This window comes from Trachinotus anak, unplaced genomic scaffold, assembly GCF_046630095.1.
Source record: "Trachinotus anak isolate AG129_WGS33_773 ecotype Australia unplaced genomic scaffold, CSIRO_AGI_Tana_v1 ptg000042l, whole genome shotgun sequence".
Classification (NCBI taxonomy): Eukaryota; Metazoa; Chordata; class Actinopteri; order Carangiformes; family Carangidae; genus Trachinotus; species Trachinotus anak.
Window position 1 is genome coordinate 136,219 of NW_027273893.1, and position 23,554 is coordinate 159,772.

Genomic DNA, 23,554 nt, shown 5'->3' on the forward strand with positions numbered 1-23,554 from the left:
AGCAGAAATGGATAAATATACATATCTATATATATTATTCATTGAAGAGTGAGGAGCACAACATTATCTTCCATTATTCATGCTGGTGACACACGGTGTTATAGAGGGCAAGTGCACAGGGTGGCAGCTTATGACATGTGACTGTGCTGGAAAGTGCAACACACTGTCTGTCTGCTAATATCTGCCTTTCTTTGTGGAGGGAGGGAGCATCTATTAGCAGGGACTGTTGAAAAACCTAACCTATTTTCTAATCAGTCTGATTACCCATCATGCAAAGCTGTGTATTCCCTGCTTCCACCTTGCTGAATTTCCACTTCAAACACGCCGATCTCTTCATGCTTTCCTTACAGAGCTCCTACACAGCATCATTGTGGCTGATGTGTGAATGAGCAAACACTGATGCTCTCCTCATTTGTCCTCATTGCTAAAGCTGCACTAATCTGTTCTTCTGAGACTAACAATGCGTTCTGTGAGGTGTCTGCTGTCCCTCAGCTTTTTATGCAGAGTTTTGTCCCTTTTTTTTTTTTTTTTTTTTTTTTTTTTTAGCTCAGTTAAACATGCTGTTCTCTTATCCTGCCTCCACAGCTCTGATGGTCTCCTGTTGTGCCACCTGCAGACAGTACATATATAGATTTTAAAGGGTTTCTTTAGGATTTTCTCCAAACGTAAATTGAGGGTTGTGTTTATAAAGAGATTATAAAGCCCTTTTAGACAAATTAATTATATTGATCTAAATGAAACTGACTCAATTTGACTAAAGAAGTAATGGGAGAAAAATTACAGCTTGTTGTAAGTTGGCAGAAATAACAACACACTTGAACAAGCTATAAACACAATGCTGACATCTCTTAAGTTTATAAAGCGAGTATTTGCTTCTTTATACTTCCAGGTATAAAGCAACATTACAAATCATGTGGAGTCATGTCTGTGTCACCAGACAAATCTCAGTCCAGTGTTCCCTCTTTTAGCTCTGTGTTTGGTCTCCACCAGCTGCTGAGGGAAACATCTGGCTCTTCAGCTGCTAATTGCTCCACTGTGTTCAGCAGCTGCTCTCTGACTGAGTCTGTCTGCTGAGTTTTTAATAATAACACAATGATGTGGATGGGAGAGACACATCACTCCTTACTGTTTGTCTGGGACAGGAAAAAAACAAAGTGGCCTGATATGATCTGACATTATTGCAATGAAAAGTTCAATTAACTCAAAACAAAAATTCAGAACAACATGTCTCCTGTTTCTCCCTCAAGTCCTGAATTATATAAATATGCAAATGTCTTAATTTCAAAGCAGCTGCACACAAGAAGTTTCTTACTTCACTGAAAAGTTAATGTACCCTGCAAGTTTTCAAGTTCCCACATCCCACCTCCAGCAGATGAATCGTGAATCATCTCCACATGACTGCAGGGAGCTTGAATAGAACTCTGACACAGACTGTGTCAGAACAAACTAATAACCACTCCACAGGAGAACCCACATTCAGCACAGGCATATGGACGTTTACCTGCAAGCTAAGAAAGCTGCCGGTGCTAGCACTGCTAGCACCGGCAGCCACACTCAAGCATTATCACATTGTTTACCCTCAGACGCTGTGAACCAACTCGGTCTGAAAAGGTAACGCAGCTCATTGTGGTGATTTTGACTTTTAGACGAGACGACAGAATCAGCGTTTACAGGATCCACTCAGTGTATACACTGGCATGTGACTGATGTATTCAGACAGATGAAGTGGTAATAATGCTGCCTCCTTAGAATCACTTCCAGCATTGATCAATTCTATGATAGATAAAAAGAGGCTGTAGTCATGTATTCTGATGTTTTCCTCCTTCATAGGGGTAAGAACTCTTCTATTCTCTGTCCATTGTAAAACTGAGTATCAGTACAGATTCAATCTGTCGAGAGAAAAGACTACAGACCATATCATCTGCTGTGATTTTGGACCTGATGGTCTCAGTACAAATAAACACTTGTGTTACATTTAGGTCAGATCTGAAGCAGGAGAGACCTGGACTTACAGATGAACTAAAACACACTGCTTCAGTCCGGGGATGGAACAGTGCACGTCCAGAGAGTCGTGGGGATGAGGAGACAATGGAGCTCCTAGAGCTGGAATAAACCATGTGTGAAGTACAGCGCGCACACACACACACACACACACACACACACACACACACACACACACACTTCCCCTCCAGAGAGTGAGGACACCGTCCCCGTCTTCATTGAGTCACTTGTGGTAATGAAACTGATACACCAGGGGTGACGTGACTTATATGTCCATTCATGCATCCTGTTTATGCAGATGCACATGTGCAACCTTGTGTGTGTGTGTGTGTGAGTGTGAGTTTGAGTGGGCGTTTGGGCAGACAATTCCCATAGGGCTCAGTGGTAAATCTCCCTGACAACAGTGGAACAGAGACATTAAACTTTAACAAGGGGATCATTAATACACACACACACACACAGACACACACACAGCCTGGCTAGGTTTTATCATTACGGCCGTGTTGGTTTAGTTAACTGGCTCAGGCACAAAGACAATTAAATATTAAACAAACACAAAATCAGACTAAATGGAAGCGCACACAATGATGCAAACACACACACAGATGTCAGTAACTACAACATACACACGCACATGTGAACCCTTCTAATATGATAACACTGTGTTCAACTGAAGCACCTTCACTAAATACTGTGCTCAGGATGCACAGAGTTCAAGGTGTGCTCTTCATGAATCTACCATGAATAAGTCATCACCACAATCAGTTGTGGACATTAGCATGTCTGACATGAATAATTAAGTACATTACTAGGAAGAGTAGAAGCCTCTCGTCTACCTGCTTCGTTTTTCATTCAGTACCACCTGGTATGAGAGTTAACTACACTAACACTAACACTAATACTAATACTAATACTTATACAAATACTAACACCAACCCTAACACCTCTTTTCAGGAAGGTCTGGATACACCAAATTAATCCATGGAATTTAACTATTTAAACAATAAAACAAAATTAGACTGTATACCCTGTATATCCTCTGCACTCTCTCTCTAGCACATTTTTACTGCGAATCCTCTCAACCACCCTGCACAAAAAAATTTAATATAAAGAATTAACATACATTAGTCTCTACAACTATGACCAATATACACTCCTTTCAATTTTAATGCTTAACTTAGAAATATGAAATTGTTTTTAATCTTTGAATTTCAACCTTTTCATATTTTTTTTTATTCTTCTTTGACTCTTATTTTTTCAGCACAGACCCAAATGTACAACATGATACATTTCCATCCACAGTGTGTATGAGCATGTGACGAACTGAAACTTAGACTCTTACATCAGTTTTCATTTGTCATTAGACATTTTCAACAGACTGTATTTCTTTTGTTGAAAACACTCTCACACATCATGCCTACACAAATAAGAACTAAAACCAAAACCAAAACTACTGACCAATCAGATACCTGGAAAAACTGAGTCATCACTTTTACAGGAGCCTGACAGGGACAAAAGAGTTTGGAATGAAGTGACAAATGATAAAGATCAGTAGATATTTGTATAAATCAGTGGGTTTGTTCTGCTGTTGGAGTCTTTCCATGTGTCCACTCTGGTCATAAAACAGAGCCTCTAACAAACAGAGGAGAGTTTATCACTAAATAACTACATCAGAACTATCAGAGCTTCATCTGAACTGAACACAGATTCTTTAATCCACAGGATCCTGATAGTGATGAAGCTGTGACTCTCCTCTTCATCACTGCAGCTCTGAATAACATGAGGAGATTTCACCTTGATGATGTCATGTTTGGATGTTGCTGTAAGTGAAATCACCAACAGGTCTCACAGTTCCTTCACAGTTCCCATTCATCAAATTAATACTTCATTCATGGATCTGATGATGTTGCTTATAATTAAAAACTCTGCCTCTTTCTCATGAACGTGCTCGTACCTGGCCAGGTAAACCAGAGTAACTGAACCAGGTGATAACCAGCTTCATAGTACAGGTTATCAGGATATCTATGTTGGGCTCAGTCAACCCAGGTAATGGAACAGTATCTTGCGTATGTTGAACTCGCTTCATAGTCCAGGTCTCAGATGTCAATCATAACAAGGCCACAGCATCAATTGACTGATGCACCCTCACTGATCCTATGTTGACCCTTCCTGTGTGTGTTTGTGTGTGTGATGACACCAATCAATAATGACAACCCAGCACACCTGACAACATGTCCACCTGCAGCTCAGTGTCATGATCTGCTCACTCTGTCACTTCCTGTCTGGACTCTTCTATTATTACTTCCTGTTTTATTTTGGAATGACCTACCATGAGTGTCTGTTGGTTGTTGTAGTTCCCGCCTTTGTGATTGTCGGCCCTGCTCCTGTTAGTCTCATCTGTTCCCAGTTATGCTGACCTCCCTGGCTGAGTCTCTGGGTTCCTCTCGTTCCTGTGTTACCTTGGCTTCTTTAGTGTCTCTTCCTGTTCCTTAGTCTTCCTGCTCCCAGTCTCTGGATTGGTTCTTTGACTCCTGTCTCCTGTACCCTCCTGTCTGTCTTGGTGTTCTCAACAGGCTGGCTAGCCTGGCTTCCTGGAAATTGTCTCCACTCCTAATATTCTGCAGCACAAGAGCAGAAAGCTGACACATTTACTAAAGTAGCCTACTGATGCCTGCTCCGTCTGTCAGATGACCCTCCCACTGCAGGCGGTAGAGCTGAGTCTCATGGACAAATGAAAAATCAAGTGTTTTTCCACAAAGAGGCAGTTTCGTCAGCTGGTGTTCTCTAGCAAAGAGAAATGCAGGTTACATTGCTGACAATACTTTAGTTTCTAATGAGACATTATCTTAAAGGTATAGTTAGGCTTATTCTTCTTGAGAGTTAGCTGAGAAGCTCTCAAGTCTGTTGCCTTTAGATGGAGCCACACTAGCGCAGGCAGGAGAATGGTCTGGCTGCAACTGTTCATTCTTATTCTGCTATAGGAAAAAAACGCTCTGGCTTGTTTGCATTTCTTTAAACTTGGGTGTCACTGACCCCAGGATGCAGACAGTGCCACTGCAAAATAGTGTCTTGTTCTGTGGGAACATTTGCACTATGGGAGCATCATTTAAACAGCTGATTCTCTGCAAAGACACCACAAAAACAGTGAAGGACACATGTTGACTGCACATGAGACAGATCATCAAAACTGGCTGTTACCTCACACGTGGTTGTTATTTCCTGTAGCAAAGGGGATTTAAAAGAAGGAAACAGGCTGGACAACGGTGCATGAGATGCGCAGCCAGTGGCTCAGACTTACCTCACATTCATACACAGATTTGCTCTTTGTGAGAGAACAGCAGCTGATCACAACATGACTGATTCACTGATCTGATTGCCTCAATAAGGAGTCCAAAGCTGAGCTATATGTGAAGTGTCTGACTATGTGTGTGTATGAATCTTCAACATGCGATGAACATGTGTGTGTGTACAGGTGTGTGTGTGTTTGTGTGTGATGTGATCTTTATCCTCTTCTTTCAGACATTTGAACATCACATCTGGTCACATCTCTGAATTTTTAGACACAAACACTCACAATTAAAAAGATTACTGCTGTGCACACATCACAATGAAACATGAGGACACACACACACACACACACACACACACACACACACAGTCTTCTACTAATTAGAATGGACTAATCACAGAGCTCAGTCTTCATTGATTCCCTCCACTGGTCCAATTTTAGAATAGCCCAGCCCACACATACATCACACATCCCAACCGATGCATGGACACACACACACACACACATGCACACACAAGGTAAAACAGAAACACCAGAGCAATCCATCTGTAAATCGATCCTGCAGCTCTATTTGGACTAGACTGTGGTTCCCAGTTTGGGATATGTGACCTGGATCAGGTCAGTGAGCACAGTGAACAGTTCACCTGGGGACAGAACAGAAGCTGTTAAAAGGTGAGGATTAATATAAGGAATCGATGACTGACCATAAGTCTAGTCTCTGACACCTTCTCATTAACAGGTGGCATTTCTCTGTGTGTGACTGTGAGCAGAGGTTAAAGGTCCTCAGTGGATCTTCTCTCTCTACCAAACAGTTTTCTGCTCTCAGCTTCTACAGTTCACATATTTTGTTATTTACTGTGAACAAGCGGAAATTCTGACGTGGTGATGGTGTGAGGGTATAGATGGGGAGTGACCCAAAGCATTTAACCTCTAGGTACCATCAGTTAATTTTTAGTACTCTCTCTGGGCTCAGGTCTACACCTCTTGTTACAGACAGTCTACTGATTTGCTCTGGTTTCCAGCTGCTCAGGAACTGCAGGAAGAGGAGGAGCTTCAATACTCTGAGCCCCGCCCCCATAAGAGCAAATAAACTACTGTGATTACATGAATCATTATTACTGAAGGAGAGTTATTGCTAACTGCTAAAGAAACTAGTAGATCTGAACAAGATGTAAACAACAGAAACACCATCAATAGGAAGTGAGACAATACACAGCAATAAAAGCCCTGTTAAGAAATAAAGTGTTCAGTCCACTGAAACACTAGAGGGCTTTTAGTTTGAAAAAGTTACAGATAGTGTTGGATTTGTATTAACATGTAACACAGTAACTTTAAGACGACAAACAGGAGCGACTGAAGACGAGCTCTTCAGCTGCTTCACCTGCTGCTCTCTGACTAAGCAGTGAGAGCGAACAAAACAGTGACGTTAAAGCCACATCAATGAGCTGAAAGAGGATAAAAGTCCTGCGTACGGAGCTGAGGGAAGCTGCAGGGTCCACTGATTATCTGTGGCTTCGTCACTGAGCGTCACCTCTTTCACATTACACAGTCATTTTATCTTTTCATCCCCCTGAGTGACAAACACAAGACAGATTTCAGAAGACTCTGACAAAGTGTAATTTAATCTAATTCAGTGTTCACTGTGATGGATTAGTCTGTGTTGCCACTGTTTATATAAGAAGCTGTGGCTGATTAAGGTTGTTAGAAGTGTTCATTGCTCTTTTGTGTTGTTTTGTTGTGTGGCTCTCATGTAGGGTCATTTTTATCCTTAGTCAGGTGATGATAGTTATTTAGACAGACAGATAGATAGATAGATAGATAGATAGATAGATAGATAGATAGATAGATAGATAGATAGATAGATGACTTTATTCATCCCCGAAGGGAAATTAGGTTGTCATAGCGGTCCGATGTATTTGAATACAAAAAATACAATAGAATAAAATACTGAGGTAAATAATATTGCTTATTAAAATATAGTTAATGTATTTACACCAAAATAATTAACATAATATATAATAATATAGCTGAATACACAGTGTGTGTTGGTGACTTGGCCCTGTGCTGCTGTGATAATCTGACATACCCATAAACCAGTTGACAAACAGTGAGCATGGGGCTTTTAGGAGCCCACAAGTAGTCTGTCAGCAGGATATTATGACCCATAGTTAGGTTCTGTTGCTAGGCAACATCTAGTAGCCATAGTAATGATGACAGGAGCAAAGGGAAAAGTGCGGTGACGTAGTTTATAGAGCGACAAAGTCCACGTCAGGAGGTTGGGGTGGATGGATGAATATGACACAGAGTGGTGTTCGATTCCCATGTGAAAGTAGCAGTTTATGTTGTTTCTATTATCCATGACTGTTCACTGTTATTATTGTAACCATGACAACAAAGATCATCTAATGTTGAGGAAGTACTTATTTTAACCCAAATCACCAGCTTTTCCTAAACCTAACCAAGGCATGACTGTTATAATAGTAACCATGGTGACGAAGGTAGGTACAGTGCTCTCGGAATAGTCGTGTGTTTATTATTGTAACCATGACAACCAAGGTCCAGTACACCTGCTGCTGCAGAGGCACTATTTCAGGACACTGCTATGGGTCATATCAGAGGGATGATGTTGTTCAGGTTGGAGGAGTTGTTGATTTTTTGGATCCACTAATTCTTAAAAGTTTGACCTTGAGATGTTTTTCTTTGTTTTCTGGATTTGAGACTTAACTTTGAGTTAAAAACTTCCATCCTCTCCTCTAATTCTCCACCAGAAAGCAGATGAACATATTTCCCAAAATGACAAACTATATTCCTTTAATGAAAAGCAGAATTTGTCCTGTGAGGAAGAAAAACTATTTTAATATTGGATGTGAGAGGAAACAACTTGTGAAGAGGAAGGTTTCTGCAGTGACAACAGCAAAGAAAGACAAAAAGTGAGGGAGGTGGGGATGAAACAGAGCATTTCAGACACTCACCCCCTCCTTACTCTGTTTCTCTAACACACACACACACACACACGCACACGCACACGCACACACACACACACAGACCCTCATGCCTCTTCCCAGTCCGCCCCAAGGCTAACACTTGGGAAAGCGTCAGTCTGTCTGCTCATAACTATCAGTCACAGATAACAGTGGGGATAAACACACACACACAAACCTGCAAACACACGCTCACACACAAACATGTCCCTGGACAGCTGGGCAACAGGCAGACAAGACAGTCTGTCTCCAGTCCCGTATCAGATGATTGTGAATGAGTGCATACACTAACAAACACACACACACACACACACACACACACACACACACACACACACACACTAACACACACACTCACAGCCACAGCCTCAGCCACAGCCACAACCACTCCTGGTTATCTTACAGGAGGCATTTGAATTGTCAGACATGTTTTCACATCACAGCTCCCCAATGAGCAGCTCGGCCCCGACCTGCAGAGAGGACTCTGACTGGATTCACTGAGTATCAGGACCAAACAGAAGACCATGAATGCTGTGTCTCCCACCACAGACAGACAACATGACGGCCTATTCTCATGCAGCACAGTCACAGTCATTGTGACAGCAAAGTGCCAATTATGTTCATTTCTCAGCTTGTTCTGACATTGCTCTGAAACAGGCAGAGCAGCCGACCACAGACAGGTCCATACAAACTGGCTGCTGCAGAGCGATGTTGGTAAAATCCTGCCTTCACAGTCAAATAAAGCAACACACACTGCTGAGGAACTACAACAAACACTGATGAAAACAGTGGCCTCTCCACTTCAGTCTGTGGATTGTTATCATCTTTAATCATGGCTGTTGTAATGTGACTGGGTGTGAGGAACATCTTCACGCTTCTTGTTACTAACACGTTTCTAAAGCTCTGCATTTTGTAGTTGCAACAGAGACAAACAACACAACATGGTCCATCATCTTAAAGGCCCATATATTCCTCTTCTTCAGTGTTTTATCTGAAATGTTGATCTCCATCAGAAGATATATTTGTGGTTTTAAGAACCAAAAACCATCTCAGTGTAGTTTTACATCTCCTCTCTCAGGATTCTCCCTGGAGCTTTAGTAACAACAGGTCAGTCAGCCAATCAGAAGAGAGGATCTGAGCCTCTCCTCGGATTGGCTGACTTCTTTCTGAGTGATCAGATAAAAATATAGTTTTCAGGTAACCACTCAGAGAAACCAAATTCTGCAAGGTTGGATGGTGGGTCCAGGTGAGCGGGGCTTGGGGCATGGCTGAGGGCGGTGACTGCTTTGTTGTGACATCACAAAGTGCCAGAAGTCCTCACAGCGCGTTCAGTGTCTGAATACAGGCGGAGTGCAGTTCTCTGTGGACTGAGGCTTTGATACTTTTACAGTATTAATATAGAACCTAGACCTGCTTTATAATCACAAACACATGGACATCTGCCTTTAGACTGGATGAGTGACAGTGACAGATCAGGGAACTGTGCTGAACTCTGCTGGAGGGATGAAAAAGATTGTCTCCCATTTGATTTTTCTCACATTACCATGGGAGCTGAGTTATGCTGAGATATGGAGACTGTCAAGTAGGCTTGGGCCGATATTTGATGATACTGAATACTGCGATAATCTAGCTTGTCTGCAGAGTCCGAACCTCTTTTCACCACTTTGCTTACTGTACACTTGAACCCTGTTATGTGACAAATAAAACTTTGAACTTCTGTTTTGTGGTAGCATCACTTATACCTGAAACATAAAATATAATAATATAATGATATTATAACCCCACAATATTATAATTTATCACAATATTTGGGCTGCACTGCATCAAGGTATTACAGTTTGCATATGACCCAAGCCTACTGTCAAGGCCATAACATATGATTCTCATCATTTTCATCATAACAAGTCACTCGTGTGTATATTCTGAAAGTCCTTGTGTCCTTCATCTTGTTCTTTTTCTAACACATGAGCATCAGTTTTCACCAGAGTCCAACAGAAGACTTTTATGCATCCAAACAAAAGCAGCAGCTTTTTTTCCTGAACATGTTGAGGCAGAAAACGAGTTGTTTTTATCAAATTCAATTAGTAATATTCTCACAGATGAATCAAAAAAAGTGCATCACATATCCAAACAGGATTATTTCGGGGTCATGCTAAAGAACACAGTTAAAAGGATCATGTAAAAAGCTTAAACCAAATGTTTCCTTACTCAGTTTGGCTTTGCCACTGTTTAATGACAACATTAATAATCACTGAAGTAAAACTGCTACAGGCAAACAGCAAAAGGCTAAAACAAAATGTAGAGGAACACTGATTTAAACTGCACATGCAGCTCAGCTTTTATATTCAATATTCAATTCAAGGGCTTAATGATTTTGGATTAATGTTAAGATTGATTATTTTATTATCATTAATCTGTTGGATTTTCTTCTTGATGAACTGATGATCATTTAATCCACTAAATATAAAAAAATATCTCTTAGTTTCCCCGAGCCCAAAGTGACAACTTCACATTCTTCTCTTTGCTTGACCAACAGTCAAAGATTTTATATATACAGTAAGTACAGTACAGTAAGCAACGCAGTGGAGTGAGGGTCAGATTTATCAGACTGTGCAAAACTACAAAAAGAAAACAATGTAATATGAAAAATGTCAGATATGGTGGGAAATCTTTGCTATTGAACATGGCTCAGACCTATTACACATCCATCCTGTGGAAGCTGAACTTAGACACACAAACACACAGGAAATATAGTAATGGAGGAAGGGAGGAAGGGAGGAAAGAAGAAAGCTAGAAAAGAAGGAAAGAGGGAAAGGGCAGTGGTCAATGAACACCATCTGTCAGTGCTGGGACACACCACTGAGCTGTCTATAGATATTACAGAGACCACCGCCTGTCGTGTGTGTGTGTGTATTGTCAAAGACAAACACACACATATTCACACACACCACCTTGAACTGTGCCTGCAGTGTTGTTGTGTCTCAGGAGCTTAACTTTGGCTAACCAGAGGTGTTCTGGTAGCTGCCATGGTAAATACAGCCTCTGTGTGAGTGTGCATGTGTGTGACTGTGTCCACATTGTGTCACATCTGTGTGTGTATTCATGTGTGTTGTAATTTCGGTTGGTGAACAGAAGATTTTGAACAAAGTGGAGAGCGGGCATCCACTCCCAGCGTTTCCATGGTAATCCTGTGCTTACACATCTCGGCTGCACACTGCTAGCAGAGGGGTGTGTGTGTGTGTGTGTGTGACGTAGATAGAGACACAAAGGAAGAGCCTCTGTCATTTGCTTTGATCTCCCCTCAGCTTCTTTTATCTCTGACTTTGGTCTAGTAACAGATGATACAGATGTTACCCATGTACACACACACACACACACACACACACACACACACACACACACAGGTTCATAAACCTGCAGGTGTGTTTTCAGTGACATGTGTTCACTCTCTTTTTCATTTCTTTTGACGAGTTTCATTAATGACGTCCATGTTGATGTTAACAAGACAGCTGTCACACTCTCCCTCTCTCTCACTTTCAATTTGAATCATTGAATGATTTATTGGCAGGAGACAGAGACTTTATCTGAAAAGCAAGAAGGTGACAACAAGTGGGAATTTGCAGGTATGGACCCTTTGGGCTCAACAGGAGGCAACAGAACGTAGGGATAAAGGACCCAGATACAGACAGGAAGTCCTTCACTGAAGAATTCACAGCAAAGAAACTAACCTCACAGCTCACTAGACAAAACTAAATCTGCAGAAAACTGAGACTGAAAAGACTCAACTACAAACTGTAGGTCTACACCAAAGAACAGAGTATGTAACCAGGCAAAGAGCGAGCAGCAGAAACACACTGCCAGTCCTCCACTGAAACAAAATACTGAGCATCCTCCACAGGTGAGCTCTCAGCAGGAGTCACCTGACGACATCACACACAGCTCGGACTGATTCAGGCTGTGTGGTACATTTGATTTACTTACTCAGGAGTCCTTCGAGACAGCCTTAACCATTCGGCCATCGGGTCACTCATCAGTCTTGCCCATTTATAATACAACTGTGTATCTCCTGTGAGACTATAACAAATCTGGTGTTGACTGGAGTCAGATTTGAAGAGGTCTGTCATTTTTACTGTTTTTCATATCATGCAAATTAACAAAGAATCAATAAGGTGGACTTTTAAGGTCCAGGAGGCTTTTTTGCAAAGCACATGAAACTAGACCATGTCGAGGGGCGTGGCCTTTCTAAGATTAACTACAGCGCCACCATCTGGATGATTGGGCTCATGTTTCTTTGGAAACTGATGCAGGTTGTTTCCAGTCATCAATCCAAGTTTCATGTTTCTAGCTCAAGCCAGCTCACAGGAATTTAAGACACGGTATAAGGCACCAAATAATAATAATAATAATAATAATAATAATAATAATAATAACAATAATGACAATGTAATAAATTACAAATACTCCACCAAATAGCAAAAAGTGAGATTGGTTGTGATGGGATTTGTAAACAGAACCACTGTGGGTGAAGAATAGCGTCAAACAGACATCAAACATCAAAAGGGCGGAAAGATTCATATCCCTACTTCCATTAAGGACTTTCAAAATAAAATCAGAGAGGAAACAGGAAGCAGTTCGACCTACAAAAAATTGTCATATTATCGCTAGGCCAGATCACCCCACAAACAACTACAGACAACAGCCTGAGTCATTTAATCACGTGATCAGAGAAATATAGAAAAATGTCATTCAGTGAGTACAGGACCATACAGGACCACAGTCTAACATCACTCTGAGTCAGAGGTCATCACATAGAGTTGTCCACACACACGGAAGAATTTACTAACACAAGTATGATCACATGTGGTATATATGACACATGGTCCCTGTGGACTGGTGCATGAGGGCAGAAGTCTCGAGCTGTCACTGAATGTGAGAAAGATGTTGGGGGGAGAGAGAGAGAGAGAGAGAGAGCACTCTTGAATACAAAACCAGGGGAAGTTGGCAGTCACTTCATCATCTCATTATCTGTACAGCAGTGTAACAGGACAGAGGACACTGAGAGACAGGTGTGTGACAGACAGCTGGAGCATCTAAAGACTCTGAGAGCAAGAGGAACATGAAAGACACCTCCAGACACTATGTCTGCTGAACACCAGGCTCTGCTCATCACCTGGATAACACCATCCCTACAGTGAAGCATTGGGGGGCAGCATCAGGCTGTGAGTCGGGGGTTTTCAGCAGCAGGGACAGGGAGACTGGTCAGAAATGAGAGAAGGATGAATGCAGCTAAATACAGCGAGGTCCTGAAGAAATCCTGATCCAGAGTCTAGGAGACCTGAGGCTAGGGGAACAGTTCACCTTTCACCATGATCCAGTCCAGACTTAAACCACCCAAAACATCTGACACCGTACAAACCTCTGCTGTCTCACACATACTGACACATACTGTCATCCTGGTAGTCCATGGCGTGAAGGTCACGTCCTGTTGTGGAGAAGAAACAGCTTCTTATCTTCTCCTCTGACTCTGGACTAAAGAGACAAACAAGCACGTTTCCAAAACTTTCTGATGGTTCCTTTAAATTCCACAACTTATCTGCAGTCATGCTACAGCAGAGACTCAGACACACAGGCAGCAGCTGCTCTATCACACATCCATCTCTGGCATCTCTTCAACACCATGGCTGTAGGAATAAAACAGGCCTGCAATACTATAATTACTCTGCCTGTGATTCCACAAACTATTAACAAACTGCTTCACACCCACACACAGAAAAGACCAGGCTTTTCAGACCTGAAACATAAACACATAGGAGGTGAAGGATTCAGAGATAAAGGTCAGTGAACAAACACACACACACACACACACACACACACACACACACACACACACACACACACACACACACACACACACACACACACACACACACACACACACAACCTCCCTCCCACTCACCCAACTGTCAAAGTGTGACAAGCTGAGACACAACAGCACTGACAGTAATCACATAGTTGTTTTGGGGCTGGAAATGCAAGGTCTGAACACACAAAATACACACACACGCCTAAGAAACACAGAGGAAACAGCTAATGAGGGGGGTTACTGTGTTGCTTTGGTTGGTTTTAGGCTTATACATTTGCTTTGTCATTTTGCTCATCACTGCCCTCTCAGATACAGCCTTTTGTTTTGAAGGCCTCTTGATGTTTCCTATTGTCCCAGAGCATTCTCAACGTTACATCCTCCTCTAAATGTTATGTCTGTTACCCTCATATGAAGCTTTTATATCTCCTCAGCTGTACATCCTTGTTCTGATCACCTGACTGACTTCACCACAGGTCCCACATCACCTCAACACTGTGCTCTCTTCTCTGGCTCCCAGTCCAACAGGCCATCTCTCGTCACGCTTTCTTCAGTAAGACTGATTCAGTTGTTCTTCACAGCACAGCTGGGCCCCTGAGGGCCTGTGAACAGGGGCCGTGGATGTGTAAAGTGAAAGGTGCTGGATGTAATGACGACTTCACAGAGAATTAACACCCCCTCTGCAGCTCTACAGAGCATCTCTGCTTCTTTGTTCTGTTTGGGTTTGATGGCTCACAACTGAACTGTTGTGGTTCAGCCTCACAGCTCCGACACACTGACTCTGACCAGCACTGACACAGCAGACACACAAACCTACAACTCAATGCATAAGACAAAACTGTTTACTTTATGAGGTGTCCAAAATGCGACCTGTAATCAGTGACTGAAGTATTCAGTCTTTTAAGTGATCCACTACTTTCCTTTTGTTTTATCTCCATCATTAGCTGCAGTCACTCATTGTTAGGGCTGAGGATTTTCATCGAGAAACACCAACCATTCAAAAACTCTTTTAAAACCTTTTAATCCGGAGGTGTAGTGGGTGGGGGGAGTTACTGTGTTTCAGTGTTAGTCTCACAGGACAAGCATGTAGTCAGTCATCTTTCATGTTATTTGCTGTTCACACTGAAGGCAGCTGCATCTTATATTCCTCCTACTGTTGACAAGTCCCATGAAAAGACTCAAACCAGAAGTGAATGTCTTCTTTGAAACCGTGCGCACACACATGCACACCCCTCATATGGTCAGTGAACAGCATCAAACATCAGTATTATACTTTGACAGACTCAGAAACAGCCACCTTGGGACCAAAGTATCTGTTCAGACACCCCTAAAGCCTCAGCACAAAAACAACAGTCACCTTGTGTGAGGGGGGAAAAGCAAGTTTTAAGCCTGAAGTCCTGACTGAATGATTTGATAAGATGAAGGATGTGTGTCACAGGAGGAGGATGAGCAGGGGTCAAGAGGAGGAGAGTTAGGAGGAGAACTGCCTTTATCTCCTCACTCAGGGAGAGAGAGAGAGAGAGAGAGAGAGTGTCCATCCTACACTCTGTCATTTACAGATGTGGACTGTGGCAGTCCTTTGGCCTGGAGCACTAATTACAGACCATCTCTCTCTCTCTCTCTGTCTGCCAAGGCAAGTCAACCAGAACCAGACTTTACCCACAATCCTTTGCTCCAAGCTCGAGTCCCCACACACAGAAAACAGACCATACCCACGATTCTCTCTCTCTCTCTCTCTCTCTCACTCACACACACCAGCTGCTGCAGTTTGAGCTGCCTGAGTTGATTATGATCCACTCATATAAAACCACCAACTCATTCAATTAATTAAGTCACTGAGCTTGTTTACATGACGAGGACATGAAAACAGGAAGAGTTCTGCACAAACACAGAGAAGAAGAAGAAGAAGAAGAAGAAGAAGAATGGAGTCAGTGAAGTCGGCTTTGTCACTGATATCTAACAGCATCACTAGGTAAACAACCTTCATCGCAGGTTTGACACCTGAGCCACTTCCATTCATGGATGATGACCATAACCCTAATCCTAACCCAGAAACAGACAGAGAGAGGAGACAGACAGAGAGAGAGAGAGACAGAGAGAGAGAGAGAGGAGAAACAGACAGAGAGAGAGAGGAGAAGACAAACAGACAGAGAGAGAGAGGAGAGAAACAGACAGAGAGAGAGAGGAGAAACCGACAGAGAGAGAGAGAGAGAGGAGAAACCGACAGAGAGAGGAGAAGAGAAACAGACAGAGAGAGAGAGGAGAGAAACAGACAGAGAGAGAGAGGAGAAGAGAAACAGACAGAGAGAGAGGAGAGAAACAGACAGAGAGAGAAAGGAGAGAAACAGACAGAGAGAGAGAGGAGAGAAACAGACAGAGAGAGAGGAGAGGAGAAACAGACAGAGAGAGGAGAAGAGAAACAGACAGAGAGAGAGAGGAGAGAAACAGAGAGAGAGAGGAGAGAAACAGACAGAGAGAGAGAGGAGAGAAACAGACAGAGAGAGAGGAGAGGAGAAACAGACAGAGAGAGGAGAAGAGAAACAGACAGAGAGAGAGAGGAGAGAAACAGACAGAGAGAGAGAGGAGAGAAACAGACAGAGAGAGGAGAGAAACAGACAGAGAGAGAGAGGAGAGAAACAGACAGAGAGAGAGGAGAGGAGAAACAGACAGAGAGAGAGAGGAGAGAAACAGACAGAGAGAGAGAGGAGAGAAACAGACAGAGAGAGAGAGAAGAGAAACAGACAGAGAGAGGAGAAGAGAAACAGACAGAGAGAGAGAGGAGAGAAACAGAGAGAGAGAGGAGAGAAACAGACAGAGAGAGAGAGGAGAGAAACAGACAGAGAGAGAGGAGAGGAGAAACAGACAGAGAGAGGAGAAGAGAAACAGACAGAGAGAGAGAGGAGAGAAACAGACAGAGAGAGGAGAGAAACAGACAGAGAGAGAGAGGAGAGAAACAGACAGAGAGAGAGAGGAGAGAAACAGACAGAGAGAGGAGAGAAACAGACAGAGAGAGAGAGGAGAGAAACAGACAGAGAGAGAGAGGAGAGAAACAGACAGAGAGAGGAGAGAAACAGACAGAGAGAGAGAGAAGAGAAACAGACAGAGAGAGAGAGGAGAGAAACAGAGAGAGAGAGGAGAGAAACAGACAGAGAGAGAGAGGAGAGAAACAGACAGAGAGAGAGAGGAGAGAAACAGAGAGAGAGAGGAGAGAAACAGAGAGGAGAAGAGAAACAGACAGAGAGAGAGGAGAAACAGACAGGATTTTAATTGAGAAACACCAACCATTCAAAAACTCTTTTAAAACCTTTTAATCCGGAGGTGTAGTGGGTGGGGGGAGTTACTGTGTTTCAGTGTGAGAGGAGGAGAGAAACAGAGAGGAGGAGAGAAACAGACAGAGAGAGAGAGGAGAGGAGAAAAAGACAGAGAGAGAGAGGAGAGGAGAAAAAGACACAGAGAGAGAGAGAAGAGAAACAGACAGATAGAAAGGAGGAGAAAAAGACAGAGAGAGAGGAGAGGAGAAAAAGACAGAGAGAGAAGAGAAATAGACAGAGATAGAGAGAGAGAAGAGAAACAGACAGAGAGAGAGAGGAGAAGAGAAACAGAGAGAGGAGAAGAGAAACAGACAGAGAGAGAGAGGAGAAGAGAAACAGAGAGAGGAGAAGAGAAACAGACAGAGAGAGAGAGATTGTAAAGATTCACAGCTTCACTGAGCTCTGACACAGTGAAGGAAACATCAGCTGCAGCTTCTCATCTTAGCTGCTGCTGAGCATCATCCGCTCTCACTGATGTTAATTCAGTCAGTGCCCTGACGTCAGGCCCAGTGCTGGTTCTAGCTGTATGACGCTATGGACGAATCCCCCATCCCCTGCTGCCTCTCTCTCTCTTTCTCTACACACACACACACACACACAAACATAATAGAGAACCACAACACAAATCCTTCATCCCACAAATAGATAAACACACTTAAGAGAACCTGATTATTACACTGTTACACACTTCAACAACACACACATATTTTGAATGACACGGCTGCCAACTACAGTCTGACCTGTCTTACTTTCCTTCATGTAAAGTCATCGTGAAATCTGCCCAGCAATCACATGGTTAATACTGACACTGTGCAGAGACAGAAATGAACTATTTGATAGATTCCTCTGCTCCAGTGAGGAGACATGTGATAGAGACCTTCTCAGCAGTAGGAGCCTGCACAGCCTACAGAGAGCACCCGCTCCCACCCCCACGGCCACATGACGTCATCGACGGGATGTACAAATGAGCGATGGAAAACAGATCACCCATTTCTAAATCCACCATTGTTCAGACCTAAATTAATATCAGTAGTTTAAGCTTTAATAGCTCATAATTACCGCAGCTTTAAGACTGTATATGAAAATATGAAAATAAATGACATGAGGGTGCGGTATAATACAGCTTGATTTACAATTTTCAATAAACCGTCTGAATCCCACTTTATTAAACTCAGAATAACTTACTGTGACAATCAGGACAAAGAAATCAGAGGAAGCATTAAAATACATCATGCACTTACTTACCAATAAATGATCTATGTTTACAATTAATTTCATTGAACTAATTATGACACTTGGAGCTTTTGGTTTGATTGTCGTCTCTCTTTCTTTGTTACTTCATACAGATAACAATAAACAGTTTGTCTGACAGCAGGATTTCAGTTACAGTTGAGATTTTGGAGACTGCATTCAGGTCTATGTCCATGAGGAAATCCTCCAGTGAGGCCTGTGGGGAGGGAAGAAGAATTACAGCTGAAGGTGGAGGGTGAACACACAAACACTGCTGTGACGGCTGACATATGACGCCCACAGGGAGCTGTACGATCTGTCACAACGTTCTGTCATTCGCTCGTCAGCCGCTCTCGCCTCATCGTTTTCTGTCTACCTATAATCCACCTGCTCCAGGTGTGTCCCGCTGCCAAAAACTGCAAGTGTAAATGTACATGCAGTCAGACACTCATGCAAGTTTTTCTCACTGCAGACCATGTGTAAGACAAACAGCTGATGGAGAGGACACAATCACGTCACCACACACAGACTTTACCAGGACAGACTGCCCAGCTGTGTAAACAGCTGCTGAGAGAACGATGCCATCCGTGATCGAGACTTTGCTACATGTAGCACTGCTACGCTCCAACGCTGATCCCCTAATAACAGCAGTGGATCGGTGTGTGTGGGACTGATCTACAGTGTGTGTTCATGGAGATGAAGGAACATGTGTGTGGTGTGTTGTCAGTAGTTTTTGGTAACAGTGGAGCTCAGAGGAGTCAGACACAGACACATCACTGCTCCTTGTCAGTGATTCTCCAAGTCTCTGAACTAAGCTTGTATTAAACTTATATTCTATTGTACTAAATATTAGTTTCCCCTGTATGTGGAAAGAAAAATTAAAATAAAAAAACAAAAAGCTCCTAAAATTGTGGACAGTGATTAGTGTTGGCAGTACAGCACCACCCAGGTGTCTGTCACCATTTACCATGTGTGTAGAAATTTTTTTCTCAGATGATGATGTCAACTTAAAGGAACAGTTTTTAGGGAATATGTTGAATCACTTCCTTTCTGACAGCAACATAAGAGGACTGATATTGATCTCATGTCTGTTCAAATAAGGAGCTGGAGCCGGGATGTTTTTACCTGAAAACCAGGGCCCATCTTCACAAAGCATCTTAAGGCTAAAAGTTTCCCCCATTCAGGATAAAACTCCTAAAAGTAATGGGCATCAGTCCTAACTTTAGGACTCCTCATTTTTTGGGCTAAGAGTAAGTCACAAAGACACTTAGAGCTGATAGTATAGCACCTAAGTCTGGGAGAAGTTAGAAGTCGTGCAAAGGACTCCTACCTCACTACCTCAACCCACAGCTGGGACCACAGTTACATTACAGCAGGTATAACAGGTGGATCATAGGCTCTCAGTAAGATTATTTTTCCCATTGAGTGAACTGAATGAAGTTTTTATCGTAAAGTTAAATTCTCCAGGTTGACACAAACCATATGATACAGATACATTTAGGAGAATCCACTACTTTTGTAAACATGTAATCTGTAATTATTTAATCTGTATTAGTTTATTATTGTGTTTTTTAATTATTACTGCAGGATACTGCGCATGCGTTTTCGCTGGTCTCGAGTTGCACTCTTAGCTTAGGACTTAGTTGGTCTCACCAGCTTTGTGAAGAGGATTTAGGAGAAAACTTTTAGTTGGAAACTTTTGCGTAACTTAGGGGTAGTGGTATCTTAGTGGTAAGATAAAATACTTTGTGAATACGGGCCCAGATACAGAGGGACACAGAAGCCCAAAAATACATTTCCCTGCACCTCTAACAGTGGTGGATGAACATGTTGGATCTTGTTTGTTTGATCTGTGAAACAAACAGAAATGTAAACATCAGTTTGTGGTTTGGGGGGGGTGGTTGTCACATGATCAAACTGTGACAGCTGAGCACAGTGACTTCCTGGAGTTGTCACAGTGAGACCTGCTACTGTTACAGATTTGAACTGATGATGCTGTCCTGTCCTTTAAAATACTGTGTTTCTTGTTGGTACCATACCAACATAGTAAGAAAAAAAAAGGCAAAAAAATCTGCTGATAGATTTAAAATGTGTAGATTCATCCATTTTTAAGGAGACTGAATTAATGAGTTTTTACTATGAAAAAAATCAGATTAACACAGTTTTTAAAACATAATATAAACTGAATATATTGAGCCCAGCTGTCTTAATTACTGAGAAAACAATTACACAGAAAACAAAGTATGTATCAGCTGGCCCATGATACAAACCAGAGGTACTGGATAATTGGTGCAAGGGGGAGTCTGGAGTTAAACTACAGAGCTGCAGCACTCCGACTGCAGCTACTGTACTATCACCAATTAGAGAGACAGTAGGATATTTAGTGTCTCTCTCCCTCATATACAACATAAAGGCTTGTTCAGAGCCTGAGCCAATGGAGCTGCTGTCAAAGCAAATTAGAGCAGGAAAAACGCTGGAGACAAGTCTCCCTCCTCCTCCTCCTCCTCCTCCATCCTTTCTTCATCCTCCTCTCAACGTCCTGCTCCTCCTCACTATCACTTCCACTCCATTCCCCACCTCCTCCTCCTTCTCCTCCCTCTGTCTCTCTTCTGTATTCCTCTCTCTCCTAATTCAGATAGAGACTGACACACACACACACACACACACACACACACCGCCATACATATAATGTAAGTGCATGCATGGACATCATTCAGGGCACACAGTGACTGTTGTGTGTCATACACACTAGACAGCTTCTCCATTAGCGTGTTTAGCTGTGTGCACCATTAGCACTATAGATTACACACACATGACAACTGTGACCGTGATCCATTAGCAGAGGATGTTTGCTTTACCTTCTCCTACACAGGACCCCTGACACACACACACACACACACACACACACACACACACACACACACACACACACAATGACTCTTAATGACAGGTTTTAATGATGCTAATGTCATCAGCACTGGTCTGCACTGTCTTCATGTGCCCCTGTGTCCTAATGGTAACTGTGCAAGAGTCATCCTTCACCCTGAATGCCCTCCACTCCTCCCCCCTCCCCTCCTCCCCAGTATTATCACACTCAGTTATTACCAGGATCGCTTTATGGCTGCTGAGATAACAGAGAGCAGCAGTTCATTAAAAGCACTGAAACAGCAGCTCCATCATTAGGCAGGCAGACGTCCCCTGAGAGGACACGGCTCTGTGGTACTTCAGACCAACTAAGCCAACACATCGTGATCTGTTTGTTCTGTGATGAAGTTCCCTGTGAGGGGCAGAACCCACTGAGGATCGCTGCTACGCCATCATTTCCCCAGAGGTCACCACCTGAACTTGAAGCGTGGAATCAGTGTGACACTAACAGATGTGAAGTTTGAATGACCAGTCTTTGATACTGTCAACTTGACTAACTGAGTCCATAAAATGAGCCGGAGGATGGAAGTACCGGAGAGAACCCACTGCCTCATGGTGGAGACACTGCTGAGACCGAGCCTGATGTTCTCTTCCATTTTTGTTTGTTTATGAGTCCAATTCAGATCATTTTCATTACTGATTAATCTGCAAATAATGTACCAATTAATACATCGTTTAGTCTGTTAAAGTTAAAGAAAATAATTAGAATGTCCATCACAATTTCTCAGAGCCCAAGCTGATAGGAATATTAAAAATGTTTCATCATCAACAGTCAGAGTTCAGAGGATCATAAAACCAGTCAATATGTTGATGCTGTGCGGTCAACGGATTTTAAAATAAACAATTATTAAACTGGTATTAATCAACTAACTCACATAAATAACACCGGTGCAAAATGCTCAGAGTTTCTACAGAAACACCTGATTAAATATTTAGTTATCTCTATAACTGAGCTGTGATGTCATAGCTACTTAAAACCTTCAGATTTGACCGATGTGACTGAAAATGACAAGAACTTTAATGAACCTGGCCGGGGCACAGCGGCAGCCTGGTGACAGTGCTGTGGAGCCACACAGGGCATCGCAGATTATCACCCGTCCCCACAGACGTCAGCTCTGCGAGGCGGTTACCTGGTTGACAGCTGTGACGGTCAGTGAGCTCCAGCAGCGGGGGGAGCTGCGGCCGGGCGGGGTCCCTGAGCCTCGCTGCCTTCGCTGTCTCAGTCCTCCGCTCTTGACCTTCCCGCCGCAGCGGCTGCAGTCTCCCTCCTCTCTGCTGCAGCGACGCCTCCGTTAATCCAACCGAGCCGGAGGAGGGGAACCCCGGGCACCCGCCCACTGACACACGGATAGTTTGTTTTGAGCGCAGCGGCAACGCCGATGCGGCTCACGGTGCCTCTGTCTGCGACGCTCCTCCCGGAGCTGAGCCGTGCCGTGCCGTGCCGTGCCGTGCCGTGCCGTGCAGGCGTGGACAGGAACCCACAGGACAACACATACACAAAGACAAGACACGCCCCTGGCCAGCCACGCGCCGCCGGGACCGCCTCCTACCGTAACCCTCCAAAGAGCTGCGTCTGAAAACCGGCTACCAGCAGCCTGCAAGGCCCGCAGGCAGCCGCTGCATCACCAAGCTCCAACACCGCCTGAGCAAATTTCACTGGGCGGGGGTGTGAAGGCTGTGTGAAGAGAGCTTTCCTTCCCACCTTCTGCACACCTGGCCAGTCACTGCACAAAGTGGGCAGGAAACTTCCAGCCACACATATGCCTGGGTCCTCAGCTCAAGTCTGGCCCATATACTTCCACATCTGGACAGGTTCTGGATGTAGTCCTCTGCTAGATTTCCTGTGTGTGCCAGAATTTTCTAGAAGTACCATCTGACAGTTGCTGTATATGGCCCAGATTCAGGCCGTGGAACCAGGTGTATACTGAGCCAGAAGAAAACAAGCATCTGGCCAAAG

General features: G+C 43.2%; 1 protein-coding gene across 4 annotated transcripts in view; it reads right to left on the reverse strand.

Annotated features, from left to right (window-relative positions):
- The window catches only part of dok4 (docking protein 4), a 53,190-nt gene extending 29,871 nt beyond the window's left edge, over positions 1–23,319 (reverse strand). The window contains exons 1-2 of one of the 4 annotated variants that reach the window (XM_071472935.1): positions 22,728–23,319; positions 4,461–4,619 (exon numbers count right to left, since the gene is read on the reverse strand). The gene's annotated coding sequence lies outside the window, so the exon portion shown is untranslated. Of the gene's footprint in view, positions 1–2,012; positions 2,105–4,330; positions 4,620–22,727 lie in introns of those variants that run through there. The other 3 variants (XM_071472934.1, XM_071472933.1, XM_071472936.1) reach the window with 3 other exon arrangements.
- Between the last annotated feature and the right edge of the window lie 235 nt (positions 23,320–23,554).